Genomic DNA, 13,868 nt, shown 5'->3' with positions numbered 1-13,868 from the left:
TATAACCCTAGCGTCACCGAACCTTAAGTGTGTAGACCCTATGGGTTCAGGAGACACGTAGACATGACCGAGACGACTCTCCGGCCAATAACCAACAGCGGGATCTGGATACCCATGTTGGCTCCCACATGCTCCTCGATGATCTCATCGGATGAACCATGATGTTGAGGATTCAATCAATCCCGCATACAATTCCCTTTGTCTATCGGTATGTTACTTGCCCGAGATTCGATCGTGGTATCCCGATACCTTGTTCAATCTCGTTACCGGCAAGTCTCTTTACTCGTTCCGTAACACATCATCCCGTGATCAACTCCTTGATCACATTGTGCACATTATGATGATGTCCTACCGAGTGGGCCCAGAGATACCTCTCCGTTTACACGGAGTGACAAATCCCAGTCTCGATTCGTGCCAACCCAACAGACACTTTCGGAGATACCTGTAGTGTACCTTTATAGCCACCCAGTTACGTTGTGACGTTTGGCACACCTAAAGCACTCCTACGGTATCCGGGAGTTGCACAATCTCATGGTCTAAGGAAATGATACTTGACATTAGAAAAGCTTTAGCATACGAACTACATGATCTTGTGCTAGGCTTAGGATTGGGTCTTGTCCATCACATCATTCTCCTAATGATGTGATCCCGTTATCAATGACATCCAATGTCCATGGTCAGGAAATCGTAACCATCTATTGATCAACGAGCTAGTCAACTAGAGGCTTACTAGGGACATGGTGTTGTCTATGTATCCACACATGTATCTGAGTTTCCTATCAATAAAATTCTAGCATGGATAATAAACGATTATCATGAACAAGGAAATATAATAATAACTAATTTATTATTGCCTCTAGGGCATATTTCCAACAGATCCACCTTAGTGATGCTAGTCCTTTGTGGGCGTAAACCATGGTAGAATAGGTTGGTTGCTCCTAAGTGGGCCCTTTGTGGGTGAGTGTCCTCCATGGATTGTTCCTTTGTGGAATCTCGCAACGAGAATCCTTTGTGATTCTAAACCCTTCATGAATTGAAGTCTTCATCAACGTGGATGTAAGATAGCGCGAACTATATGAACCATGGGAAAAAAAATTCACCGAGCCTATTGTCTTTGTGATTCTCTCAACTCTACCCCTTTGCCTTTGCACTTGCATGTTTTACATTATGTTGCCTATTACTCTAGATATGCATGTCGTCTATATTACCAGAAGAGCTTAAAATCTGCCAACAATTTTAAATTTTGGAAAAGAGACCCTTCTTGAGCTTAGTGGTCTATTCAACCCCCCCCACCCCCCGACATACTTATTAATCCTATACGTGGTATCCGAGTTTTGGTCTCCTTTGTAAGGTCCTCCATTAGTGAATCCTTGGAAACTTGACCTTTTTCTTTGTCTTAACCACCTAGGAGAGTATGGCTTCGTTCCGGTAGTATTCATTATTAGAGTTTCTATCTTCGAATGGTGCTAATTATCAATCCTGGAAAGTTGAATTGATTGGCTTATTTGAGGAACATGATTTACTTGATGCCATTGAAAATCAATATGTACCTCTGCTTCATCCTATTCACCTTACTTCTAAGGAAAAACTTGATATGATACGTAATACTAGAGTTTACAAAACTTATTCTTAGATGCATTACTGGTCATGTTCTTAGAAAGTTAAGTGACTTTGATAGTGCCTATGTTGTTTGGAAGGAATTGGACAAATGCTATCATGGCTCTCGAGATTATTCTCTCAAGAATCTTGATGAAGTCCTCCATAAGGCAATGGCACTCTCAAAGATGAAGGACGAAAGCGCCCCTAGCTCTGCAAGACAATTAAATGAACTCAATGCTCTCATTGAGGAAAAGACGATGTTTCCACAATTGTCAATATCCTTCCATTCGCTTTTCTCATTCATCACATAAGTGAAAAGCGCGGTGCTATATATGTTTGATCTGTGGCAGCTACTCTAGTTGTCACTGAGCGCTGTTAAACAGTCTGAATTATGTGTGGTTTTGCCTTGGCTTTAATAAGAGTTGGGGCGGGGGGAAACCCCTTTGTTTTGTTTTTTAAAGGTCAGTTCATCAAACACAAGCCACAGGCTCACAGCACGAACACTGAGCAAGCACCCTGCGGTCCGGGCCTTCCCCTATGCTGCCTCGGAGGCTAGGCCCGCGCCTATGCTTCGCCTGTGCCAATCCCACCGCCGCATCATCTTGCTCCACTCCGTCCCGTCGGCGCCCACGCCCGCGCCCGCGCCTGCGCCTCCTGCCTTACAGGGGCCATGCCAATCCCATCGGCTTCTCGGCGATGTGCGCCGCCGGTTCCCTGCCCGGCCCTGTTGCGCAGGACGACGACGCAGGTGCCTGTGCTTCACTTGATTAGTATCGGGCGGGGATTTTATCTGGGTGTCTTGGTAGTGGTCGGAGATTCGCTTGTTTCGCGTGCTAAATTTTAGTCGCCTGACCTGTTTGTTCTGATAATATTCAGTTAGCTCAGCTCGTCGAATCTCCTTGATTAATCGTGTGAATGACTGGAATTTCAGATGCTTTGTAATCTTAGGGGAACAGAATTGTTAATCTTCTGTAGTTTAGCCAAGATACATACTGCTTTTGCCTTTTCATTTGTTTTAACTCTATTAAGGAAGTGCTGGTTCAGAGTTAAATATGCTTCACCCATCAAAATGAATCTGCTCATACTGTCCACTCCAACCTCAGTTCTGAAGAAAAAGGAAGATTTAGCCAAGGGCGCTTTAATTTTTGTATAATTAGCAGAACCGTATTCCAGTTTGTCGATGATACGTCTACCTGCAGTGTCAGGATATCGTATCCCTCCAAAGGAAATTCAGGAAATTGTGGATGTGCCACCGAATCCCAGTTACCATCTCTCCCCTCGCCGAGATAGGATCATGTTCCTGAAACGTAGAGCTATGCCTCCATTGTCCGAGCTCGCAAAATCCGATAAAATACTTGCTGGCATACGGATCGATTCCAGTTCTAACATGAGGAGTCGAATGTAAGTAACATAACTTTTATCATTTCGGGATAATATGCGATCGTAACCTTCCTATAGTTAACAGTTGGCTGATTTAGGTCCTTTTATACTGGGATTAGTATCCATTTGCTGATGGATGATGGAAGTTTGGGTCCAGAGAAAGTGGTCCATGGATATCCAGATGGTGCAAAAATTAATTTTGTAACATGGTATTTTTTTTTCCAACACTCTTCAGTGTGTCTCTTGTAGTATACAGCCGGATTATGGTGTGCCGTCCCTTTTTCTGAACTACTTCCTCTTGTATCTTTCTGAATTTCAGGTCACCAGATGGTCAGAATGTGGCCTTCACTGTGCGTTATGAAGATGAGGTGATTAGCTGATGCTTTAGATATGAAATGGAGCACCCTTTGAGGGGATATTAGATTTCTGATTATGTTGTCTATTTGGTGCATTTCATGACTTGTGTAGGTGGGCAGTGACAGCAATTTAGCATTGTGGGTTGCTAATGCAGAATCTGGAGAAGCTCGGCCACTTTTCAGACAAACAGACATAAGACTGAATGCTATTTTTGAGCTGTGAGTGCCTTTTGGGTTTTTTCAGGTGAACTGTCTTTCTGTTCTTTGTTTCTCTCAGAAATTAACACTCATCTTATACAGATTTGTGTGGGTGGATCATTCTACCCTGTTGGTCTGCACTATTCCTTCATCACGTGGTGATTCTCCGAAGAAGCCATTGGTTCCTTTTGGTCCAAGGATTCGCTCCAATGAGCAGAACAATGTCATTCAGATGAGAGCCACAAAAGAAATGCTGAAAGATTTGCATGAGGAAGAATTGTTCGATTACTATGCAACCTCTCAGTTAGTACTGGTTTCGTTGGATGGGATAGTGAAACCAGTAGCTTCCCCTGCTATATATACTTTCCTTCACCAGATGAAAAGTACTTGATGCTCACCTGTGTTCACAAGCCATATTCTTCTATAGTCTCGTATAAAAGGTTTCCCAAGAAGGTTGAGTTGCGGACAGTTCATGGTAGATTTGTCCGTGAACTTTGTGATCTACCCCTTGCTGAAAATATTCCAATTGCAGCCAACAGTGTCCGTAGGGGAAAACGTTTAATCAGGTGGAGGCCTGACATGCCTTCAACCTTACATTGGTGAGTCACAAAGGCTTAGTCTTTTAATTCATGATGCACAAATGCAGTTTGTATTAAAAAATGATACTATGTTCAGTTCTGATAAGCAAATACTAGGTAAACTCATTCCTGTGGTATTTTTAGTTCCAGTGAAGTTATGCCTCTTTGTCGCACTTGGTGGTTATGTCTTTGCTTATTTATGCAGTTGTCTTATTCTTATAGACCGTCCAAATTTGTCGCTTACATTATTTATGCACTTGATGAAATTCTTCTAAGCTCAGGGATGAAATTAGTTACTTCTAGGTTTGGTTTACTAGTCAGAAGTTACCTGCGATAGCCAACCTCAAATTAGTTAGGAATTAGGAAGAGAGTAAAACATTTGTGAACAACATTTTGCCTTCCGACCTCAATCATGGCCTAATTGTATGTGATGTGGTTTCCTTTTGTAGAAAGGCAATCACTATACTAATGATAATCCCTGATTCATTAGTTGTTTACACCACACATGTAGACACGCATGCTTAACTATAACAGAGGACCAGTGTTATGTTCTTAAATCACATCTGATATTTTCCAAGGGTGGAGGCACAAGATGGAGGAGATGCAAACGTTGAAGTCTTACCACGTGATATAGTTTACATGGAACCTGCTGAGCCTTTAAATGGCGAGAAACCTCATGTCCTGCTTAAACTTGACCTTCGGTATAGGTATTGAACTACTGCGGGGATAACACTTTCTTCTCATGATGTTACAATTGAAACACTACTTTAGCTTCATGGAGATATATTTTAATTTTGGCATTGAAACTGTAGCTTGTAAAAAAAATCTTAGCCTAGTTGTTTTTGACCTTGCACTTAAAATACTCACACCTACTTTCTCCAGCTGCCCATGTCTATGATGCTAGACTACAACTCATGTTTTTGTCAAATCTGCAGAAGGATCTCTTGGTGCCATGGATTGCATGCACTGGTATGTGAATATTGGCACAAGACACGCAGAACAAGAACATGGGTCATCTTTCCTGATTGCAATGATCTTAGCCCACGATTATTATTTGATAGATCTTCTGAAGATGCTTACTCGAGTCCAGGCTCTCCAATGATGTGCAGAACTCCCGCAGGCACCCTTGTCATTGCAAAAATTAAGACAAACTATGAAGGGACCTATATCCTAATGAAGGGACAGGGTGCCACACCAAAAGGAAGCATCCCTTTTCTTGATCTCTTAAACATGTATGCTGGTCTCTTTCAATCATTTCTGCTCCACCTCTTATTTCCACTGTTGTGATTGTTTGAATCTGTTAACATAACATGGGGTCAACTTGCTTTTTTACAGAACTACGGGAGCGAAAGAGCGGATATGGGAAAGTGGTGTAGACAAGTACTATGAATCTGTTCTTGCACTGATGTCATACCATCCTAAATGTGAAATCCAGCTAAATGAACTAAAATTTCTCATATCGAAGGAGTCAAGAAGCGAAGCTGCCCAATATTATGTCAGTATCTGGCCTGATAAGAAGCAAGTCCAGATTACAAGTTATCCCCATCCATATCCTCAGCTGGCATCATTGCAGAGAGAAATAATCAGATACGAGCGAGATGATGGTGTTAAACTTACTGCTACATTGTATCTGCCTCCAGGCTATAATCCATCGAAAGACGGGCCTCTTGCATGCTTGATTTGGTCTTATCCTGGAGACTTTAAAAGCAGAGAGGCTGCTGGACAAGTCCGTCGTTCACCCAATAAATTTGCACGCATTAACAACAGTTTTCCTCTTCTTTGGTTATCTAGAGGGTACTATCTTCTTCTTACTTCATTTTTTTATGCATAATTTTTGCAATTTTATGCCCCGTCATTTGGAAAATATAATTTTATTTATCTTTATGCCGCATCTTATCTTACAGGTTTGCTATTTTGGCTGACCCGACAATCCCTATAATTGGTGAAGGAGACCAGGAGGCGAATGACAGGTGGTGTTCTACCTATTCAGCTAATTTTTTTATTCACTTTCCTGTCCTTTAACTTCTAGGGCTGCTACTTCATAAAAACAGTGTACTCACATACTGCTGCATTAAACACATAGTCATCGAGTTGAAATAGACCTTATTGTTGTCATGAGATAACTACATATGATGCTCACTTAGACGGTGATTTATTGCTTTTCTAGGTACATAGAGCAGCTGATTGCTAGTGCGGAAGCAGCGGTAAATGAAATTGTAAGAAGAGGGGTAAGATTGTCTCTTTGTTTTATGCAGATAGTTTCAGATTTGCATGCCCATCTTCATGCATTTATGTTTCCCTGTACTTGCTTCTTACCCTTCTTTTGGATTAGTCATGCTTCGAGGTTAAGCACCTAAGCACTGGAAAAAAGGGGAACACATTCATAAAACCTCAAATCTGTATAATCCAGTCATGGAAAATGTAATTCAACGCATTACTCTCAAGACCTTTGATTATATAAATTTGTCCTGTTCTTCAGGTTGCTCACCCTGACAAAATTGCTGTGGGCGGTCATTCATATGGTGCATTTATGACTGCTAACCTCTTGGCACATGCACCTCATCTTTTCTGCTGCGGAATCGCTCGCTCTGGAGCCTACAACAGGACACTGACTCCATTTGGCTTTCAGGTTCAGCTCTGCCTATTCATTTAAGGAAGGAACATAACTCAAACATGGTGTCACCTGTCCCAGGTGGACTCCCTCTAGACACCACTGCACAACACACTTTCAGGTGGACTTGCCTTTGTTGATTTCTCCAGATCTTTTGCTTGCAGAAAGAGGTAAGGACGCTCTGGGAAGCTACCGATACCTATATTAAGATGAGCCCCTTCATGATAGCTAACAAAATCAAGAAACCAATTCTACTGATACATGGAGAAGAAGACAGCAAAGTTACAACAGCAATGCAGGTAGCAACAGTAGCTTCAGGGGTATTATGGGTTCTGAATGTTTTTTTTGTCCTACAGTTGTAGTTACTACTATCTAGGACTGAAATATTGCGATACTTTTGCAGTCAAGTCAATTTTATGATGCTTTGAAAGGGCATGGGGTGCCATGCCGTCTTGTGATTCTCCCATTTGAGGGGCACCGATATGCTGCAAGGGAAAGCGTTATGCATGTAATTTGGGAGACTGATAGGTGGCTGCAGAAATATTGTGCAAGTAATTCTAGCAGCACCCAGATTATCAAATCCAGTGGTGAGTGGTGAGACAACACAATCACATGTTGATGGTGCACCAGCATGCGAAGCTTTACGTTAAACTTCACCAAGATATCTAGTCTGGTAAGGCTTTCTGTGCAATTAAGTTATCCTTGTGTGATACTGCAACTAGTATGTAGCTGAATTTTAGATATCTTAATTTCGGTGCTTCTTGATTCTTTAGTATGGTAACAGTTAAATTCATGTGCTTGTGACTGGTGGGACAGGAGTTCTTTTTTTCCTTTTTTCCTTTGCGAGGGACAAGTTTTCTTTCCCAAGTACATGTTTAAAGATCGTGACACACTTCTTTATTTTTTCTATCTGAGTTGCTGAGCTTGAGACTCAAATAGACTTTAACGAGTGCTTCCCACTAAATTTGATCTGACATTCTTGTTTATTCTTAAGTCATGAATTTGATGGCATGTTCCTTTGCAGAGCAAGCTGATACTAATGGCCTTGGATCATTTCGGTGTAGGAAAATTTAAAGATAACTCACAATGATATTGGTGTGTTTCCATGTGCACACAGAAGAGTATCACTTCATTCACTGCTCTGTTTCCATATCATTCTTGACTCTTGTAACGCGAGAATCAGTAATCAACTAATCATATTCATACAGGCAGATAAACACCATTGCTATTTATGTACTTGTTGTCTGCTTCTCAAGTTGATATCTTCTTTGGAGTTCCTTTCTTGAATGTCACAGCATCATATCAAAGTGTTATATTATGAAGCTTTGCTAGTACAGAAATTTAAGGCCTGAAGACACCAACACTACAATTCCAATTATGATGAAGCATAACGAGGGTAAAATTCTATCCCATCCTGTTAACCAATGGTGCTTCAGTGAGGTCATTATGTCCGTTCTCAAACTCATTCTGCACATATGTTCTGTATTTGAGACACGAATCGATGCGATTCTAACCTCTTTTTACTGGTAAAATTGCAAAACAGTGAACAGTTGTAAGGTTCTATACGATGGGTATCTCGAATTAAGCATAACCATATCAGAAATCGCAAGAAGGAATCAGAGAAATTGCTTCAGTAAACTGATGTCTGTAGAATAATATGTCCTCACCTTACCACCAGCGTATCCTGTTTGCTTTGGATAGATGCTTGGTGTTTCTGTTACATATTCCCTTCAGATTAAATTGCTCCTATTGGCCTTCACAAAGTCCTCTCTTCACACCACACAAGATGATAAGGTACTAGCAAAGAAATCCTCTAAAAACATGGAAGGAAAAATAAATGTCGCAAAATGGGATTTAACATCTGAACTTATTTTATTCTTTTGACTTCCTTCGACAGTGATTGTGTCTCATCTCTAACTGATTGCACTCAATTGTTTTTTATTGTTAGGGCTGAAATAAACTTGGAAGCACCGAACATTTTCTTACCTGACAATCCAAAACCAAAAATAAGGAGACGTCATTATACGGGGTGAGTGAGACTATTGTTGCATATAACAAAACAAAGCAACGGGAAGGTCAATTATATGGTCCCCATCATCTGTAAATAGTTACAAACAGATACAAAGACTGTTCTACCATGTGAGCTTCTGTTCATGATGCCTAACAAATAAAACTTTTTTTGTTGGTTTTGTGATTGTGATACACCCAAGTTTCAGTCAAACAATATCATTTTGGATAACATCATAGACTAAGTCAGGTCTAGCTTCATCATATACGCAAGGACGTGATTTGGACATCAACAGTAGGTAGAATGAGACAGCATACTTTGATCTAACCACAACCAGCATCAATCATCAGGCGAAAATTTCCTTGTGGTAAATGACATTTTTTAAAATTAGATTTGAACTTTGGATGTAGTCTTATTAATGACGCTTCTTTTTTGGCATTCAAGAAATATGACATGATTTATTTATTATCGATGAAAACCACAGGGCCAAGGGCTCTGTCCATTCATTGAAGAAAGTAAAATAATGTAAAGTATGTTGGACACATGAAAGGATCAATTTATAGAAGAGAATTTTGGACAATGAACTCTATCCACTTTGACAATACTACCATGCTGATTCAGAAGGCTAGCTAGGAGCCTAGGTAGGAGGATTGCTTCATCTGTGCTCAGATCAAAGAAGTGACATAGATGCTGACCAAAGCAACTGTGAGCACAAAGTAGTTCAGTATTACCTTGCTGGCAATACTATTATTCTGCACTGAACTTTGACTCCTCTTTAACCTGCAATTCAAGTTTCATTCACCACTTCATTTTGAATTTTGTAGAGGAAAATTCATCAGTATACTTGCGTAGGTGTATCACTATGGGTCAATTATTATTTTTAAGAGATTGTGTGGATGAACACACCACATGCACGTCGCACTCATGACATAAACGTACGTACACGCGTGCGCGTGCACTACACACGCTATGTTTGCAGGGGCAAGATTTTTTGATAGCATTTTAATGTAGGTCGTCATTGTCAGGGAATCAAATCCAAGCACACATTTTTAGCCATGTACAACCACATCAATTTTTTTGCAGGAGAAAAGACAAATGGTGATCTGAATTCTCTGAGCGTCAGAAACATCTCTGTGTCATAGTCTTGCAAGACTTGTGCAGGCCACAAGCCTCTCCATGTGTTCTGTCCATATAAGCAACACCCATACCATTCTGGTACGTTTCCTTCCCCGAGACTCCTTGCAACTAGGCGAGTGGAGAATTCTATCAGGTCACAACAGAAGGCCAAGACAGTAACTGCCATAGCCTCATCCAGCGGAAGGCTCTGTATGTTGCCCCTATCTTGTTCTCCAGAATACAATGCCTTCATCTGAGCTAGAGCTGTCCACGCACCCCATTCATTGCCGAAAGTCACAGCGACCGGCTCTGATCAATACAGAATATTTGCCTCTGTTTCGATCCTTTCGTCTAAAGGCTCCATTCGGGGTGTTTTCAGTCAGGGGGGGGTGCGAGCGAACGGCTGTGACGATGTCTGGGAGAAATATCGGAATGATTGGCCCATTTTGTGTGTGTGGGCAAAGTCAACAATCCTAAATGGTTCTCATGGGCACCTTTAGTACCCGTCTTTTTTGGGTGCCTTCCAATGATTCCCAAAGGCCAAGAAGGCAGGCCAGGCCTAGGAGCAACCACTTGCACATCTGATGGCTGTTACTGTCTTACAGTGGCAAGCAAAAGGAGAGGCGGCGAGAAGACGGGGAAACGCAGCAGCAAGCAAGCGACCGAGAAAGCAACCGTAGGCCGGTAGGTGCTGGAATTCAGAAAGCTCCAGGGACACGCAAATTTCACCCCGAGTTGTCGCGTTTTCGCCTCGATTTGTAGCCTCCTGTTTGATTCAGACCAATCACTGCCATAATAAAAGGTAGTAGATCATATCATTTGGTACCTCGCTTGACTATTGTGGTATGAGATTGTTTTTTGCCAAATCAGCGACTCACAGCCGGCCAGGTTAGTTGCCAGTTGCCTTCACTGGCACTGTATTATTATTAGCCTGCAACTGAGACATTTCGACCTCTTCTGTCACTCAATCTATTTGTACTGTTAATTCATTCACATGCATCCTTGGTAGTTTGGCATTTCCTGAAATTTGGATACCCAGACCAGGTTGATGTGGTAGGGTTATGAATTCCTTCCGGGTTTGGCGTTTACAGTCACAACACGGTCATTTTCTCAGAACTGAGTGAGAAATAAGCTTATTTCTTGTAAACAGCTAAGAGATGACCAGTACATTAAACTTTATAGGATCTGAGTGATTCTAAAAGAATAAAAGAGAGGAGATCAGATTGATTTCAGAACTTCAGATATGTGAGCATATACGCGCTGAGAGCAAAATCACTCAGGTGCGATCTTGTCAGAGGAAATGGAACAAATCCTTTTCGCATTTATTTAATATATGTGTGCTGCGTACTGAAAATTCCAATTCATTCCTTCAGTAAAAAGAAACATTTCCACTTACAGGAACCGAGATTTTCCCGCGTCGATGTACCCACATAGTGCCAGTTTGACATTCTATAATCGACGCCGATACCAGATCAAAGATTTGTTTTAAAACAAACGGTGCTGAATTAGATCGATGTGGCTAGCAAGCCCCTTTGGCAAAGTCCAAGCTCTCACTATAGACGTAGATCACGCTGCACTGCAGCCCTTTCAGGTGGCAAGGGTGTGTCGCCATATATTCTGGCTGTTCATGCTGCCGCGTGCAATCATATAATTAAAGCCTTGTGAAGTACAGTGGCGCATATATTCAGCTGGGCAGCTTTATAGCAGCGGCAAGCCAAAAAAAAGGTGAGTTTTGCTGCATATTTGTACTGTAACTTGAACAGTTTTGTGTTCCATATTTTGGCGATCACTCTTTTTGGAGTAGTAGTAGTGTAGGGCTGCTGTGCGGTCTGGGGTTTGGTCCACTTTAATACTGCTGGTCCTGTCGGCACAAGAGATTCCCAGTGTCACCATGATCCTAATTATGGCGACATTGTCATCGTGTGTAACCTTTTTAGTAGTAGGACGGCATGAACTTGCCCTGTTTCCCAGCAATGCGCATTACTGTAATTGATGCATTTGGAATGTACTTAAGAATCAATCCATCAACTAAATTGTTCCTTTGGGATGATTGATTTCATATGGAAACAATAAGAAAAAAAGTTAGCATCATCTCGCTTTTTCACTTGGGTGTGTATGAGACCCTTTTTGTTGCGCAGTAGATTTCCTTTTTTGCATAGGAGACAATTTTGGAAATCCACAAATGGTTAAGATTATAGAGTATAAGATAACACAACTTCGTTGAAAAGGTCCACGTTTAGTGCGCATAAAAAGAAGCAACCTAAACATATAGGGGCTATCAAAACAGCATAAATAAGACAAGTTCCGTAATCCATTTAAACTGATATTTCAGAGCAGGAAGAACACATACATATGCCAAAGATATCTTATCTACCTTTGGCATATCTATGTGTTCTTCTTGCTCTGAGTTCCATGCAAAAAAAAAATCTTAAACCTGTGAAAAGAGTTACAAGCAGAAACTTTCCACGAGCTAGACAGCTCGAAGCTATAGGGTGCTCCGATCGAATCGGTAGCAACCTGCCTACAGTACGGAGCAATAGTTTTTTTTTGTAAAGGAGGTGTCTATACATAACATGCCATGGTGCCACCAACCCTAGGGCAGGCTACCTAGCTGGATCTCTTCTCGATGAATGACGACACTGTGAACTCATAAGGTGCAAAGGACCTGCTGGGGCTACCTGGCATCATGCAAGCATACATGCATAGTTGCCCATGGCATTTTGGAAGATATAACAAGGTTCGGCTATGAGTTGTAGCAGCCACTGAGGCACTGACAATGTGGAACTATTTTTATGAGGCCCACCTGTTAGTCGGAAATAGGATCGAACCAGCGTGTTTTTATTACCGGTAGTTTTTAATAGTTGCGTGAGATCCACGAATTCATATCTGGCAGTACTTTTGTCGTAAGTAAAGAGTGTCCCACACGATACCGCCAATAATCCCTTCCGTGTATAGTTGTCCAACATGTGCATCCGATGTATTATATAGTGCATAACACAAAAGTCGGCACACAAAACTAGGTCATCGATGTGTTGTATGATCCGATGCATTGTATTATCATTTATAAAATCTCTTGTTATATTATCATCCATAGAAGTCAACGTCGAACTATTCTCATGCAGCCCGCCTGTCATTTGATATTTACTTTAGACGGGTATCAAAAAACAAGCTGTATGATTCGATGACCTAGTTTTGGAGTACATTCAATCGTATTGTATAGTGCGTAATATATAGGCGGAAACCAGTAAAACAAGGACCCAGCCCTTTCATGGTGGGGGCTTCTGCAAAAATGGCTCAAGCTTAATTCGCCCCACCAAAATAGCGATGGGAAAAAGCCCCTAAAAACTACTCCCTCTTATTCAAAGCTGCGACACTTTTTTTCGATCAGAGGGAGTACATTGTTGTTCTTTACAGGTTTGCCCTTTTGTCGTGTGAGCTTATTGTCTTATCTTTCTATTCAAAGTCTATAATGCCTTTGTACTGGAATAGATGACAAACTTGTGTCAGGTTGTCAAATATGAGACATTATACTACAAATGCCTTCAGATTCTTATTCATATTTCACCGTAAAGTTGTGCATATTGAATTTTAATTGTAGGTTTGGAGCCTGCCACATCTTGCTGATCTTTTTAATAAGAGAGCTTCATTGAAATAGGGGACAGACCCAGTTGAGCATATATCCATATCGACACTGAATGTACGTAAATTTTGTTTTAGCCCAAGTTTATCCCATCAAAACTTTATTAGAATAATAAGATTCCACCTTTTTGTTTACTCTTTGACAAAACACTATCAAAAAAATTGGTGAAGGTTTTCTTGCCCATAATTTGATATACAACAATACTGGTAGCAAAATATGAACTGGGGTAGACAAATAGAAAAATGCATGTTAAGCATCAATCCAACACAAGGTCTCGATTCCACCCTGTATCGAGGATTTGTGGCCTCTTGATTGTAACTCTTTACCAATGCAATAAACTCCCTTTACCCCCGCAAAAAAAAAATCCAACACAAGGTCCAAA

The 13,868-nt window shown here is 41.1% G+C and overlaps 1 pseudogene across 1 annotated transcript; it reads left to right on the top strand.

Moving 5' to 3' along the window:
* Window positions 1-2,007: 2,007 nt before the first annotated feature.
* LOC125535552 (putative glutamyl endopeptidase, chloroplastic) lies at window positions 2,008-10,769 on the top strand (annotated as a pseudogene). Its single transcript, XR_015615722.1, has 14 exons — window positions 2,008-2,347; window positions 2,799-3,000; window positions 3,078-3,188; window positions 3,299-3,347; window positions 3,448-3,554; window positions 3,636-4,132; window positions 4,690-4,818; window positions 5,047-5,343; window positions 5,447-5,905; window positions 6,016-6,081; window positions 6,279-6,339; window positions 6,591-6,740; window positions 6,887-7,021; window positions 7,126-10,769. The product of XR_015615722.1 is annotated as a putative glutamyl endopeptidase, chloroplastic (transcript).
* Window positions 10,770-13,868: the final 3,099 nt, after the last annotated feature.

Source organism: Triticum urartu, chromosome 2A (assembly GCF_056163025.1).
Source record: "Triticum urartu cultivar PI428250 chromosome 2A, HENAU_Tu73, whole genome shotgun sequence".
Lineage (NCBI taxonomy): Eukaryota > Viridiplantae > Streptophyta > Magnoliopsida > Poales > Poaceae > Triticum > Triticum urartu.
This window is presented reverse-complemented; position numbering and strand designations above follow the sequence as displayed.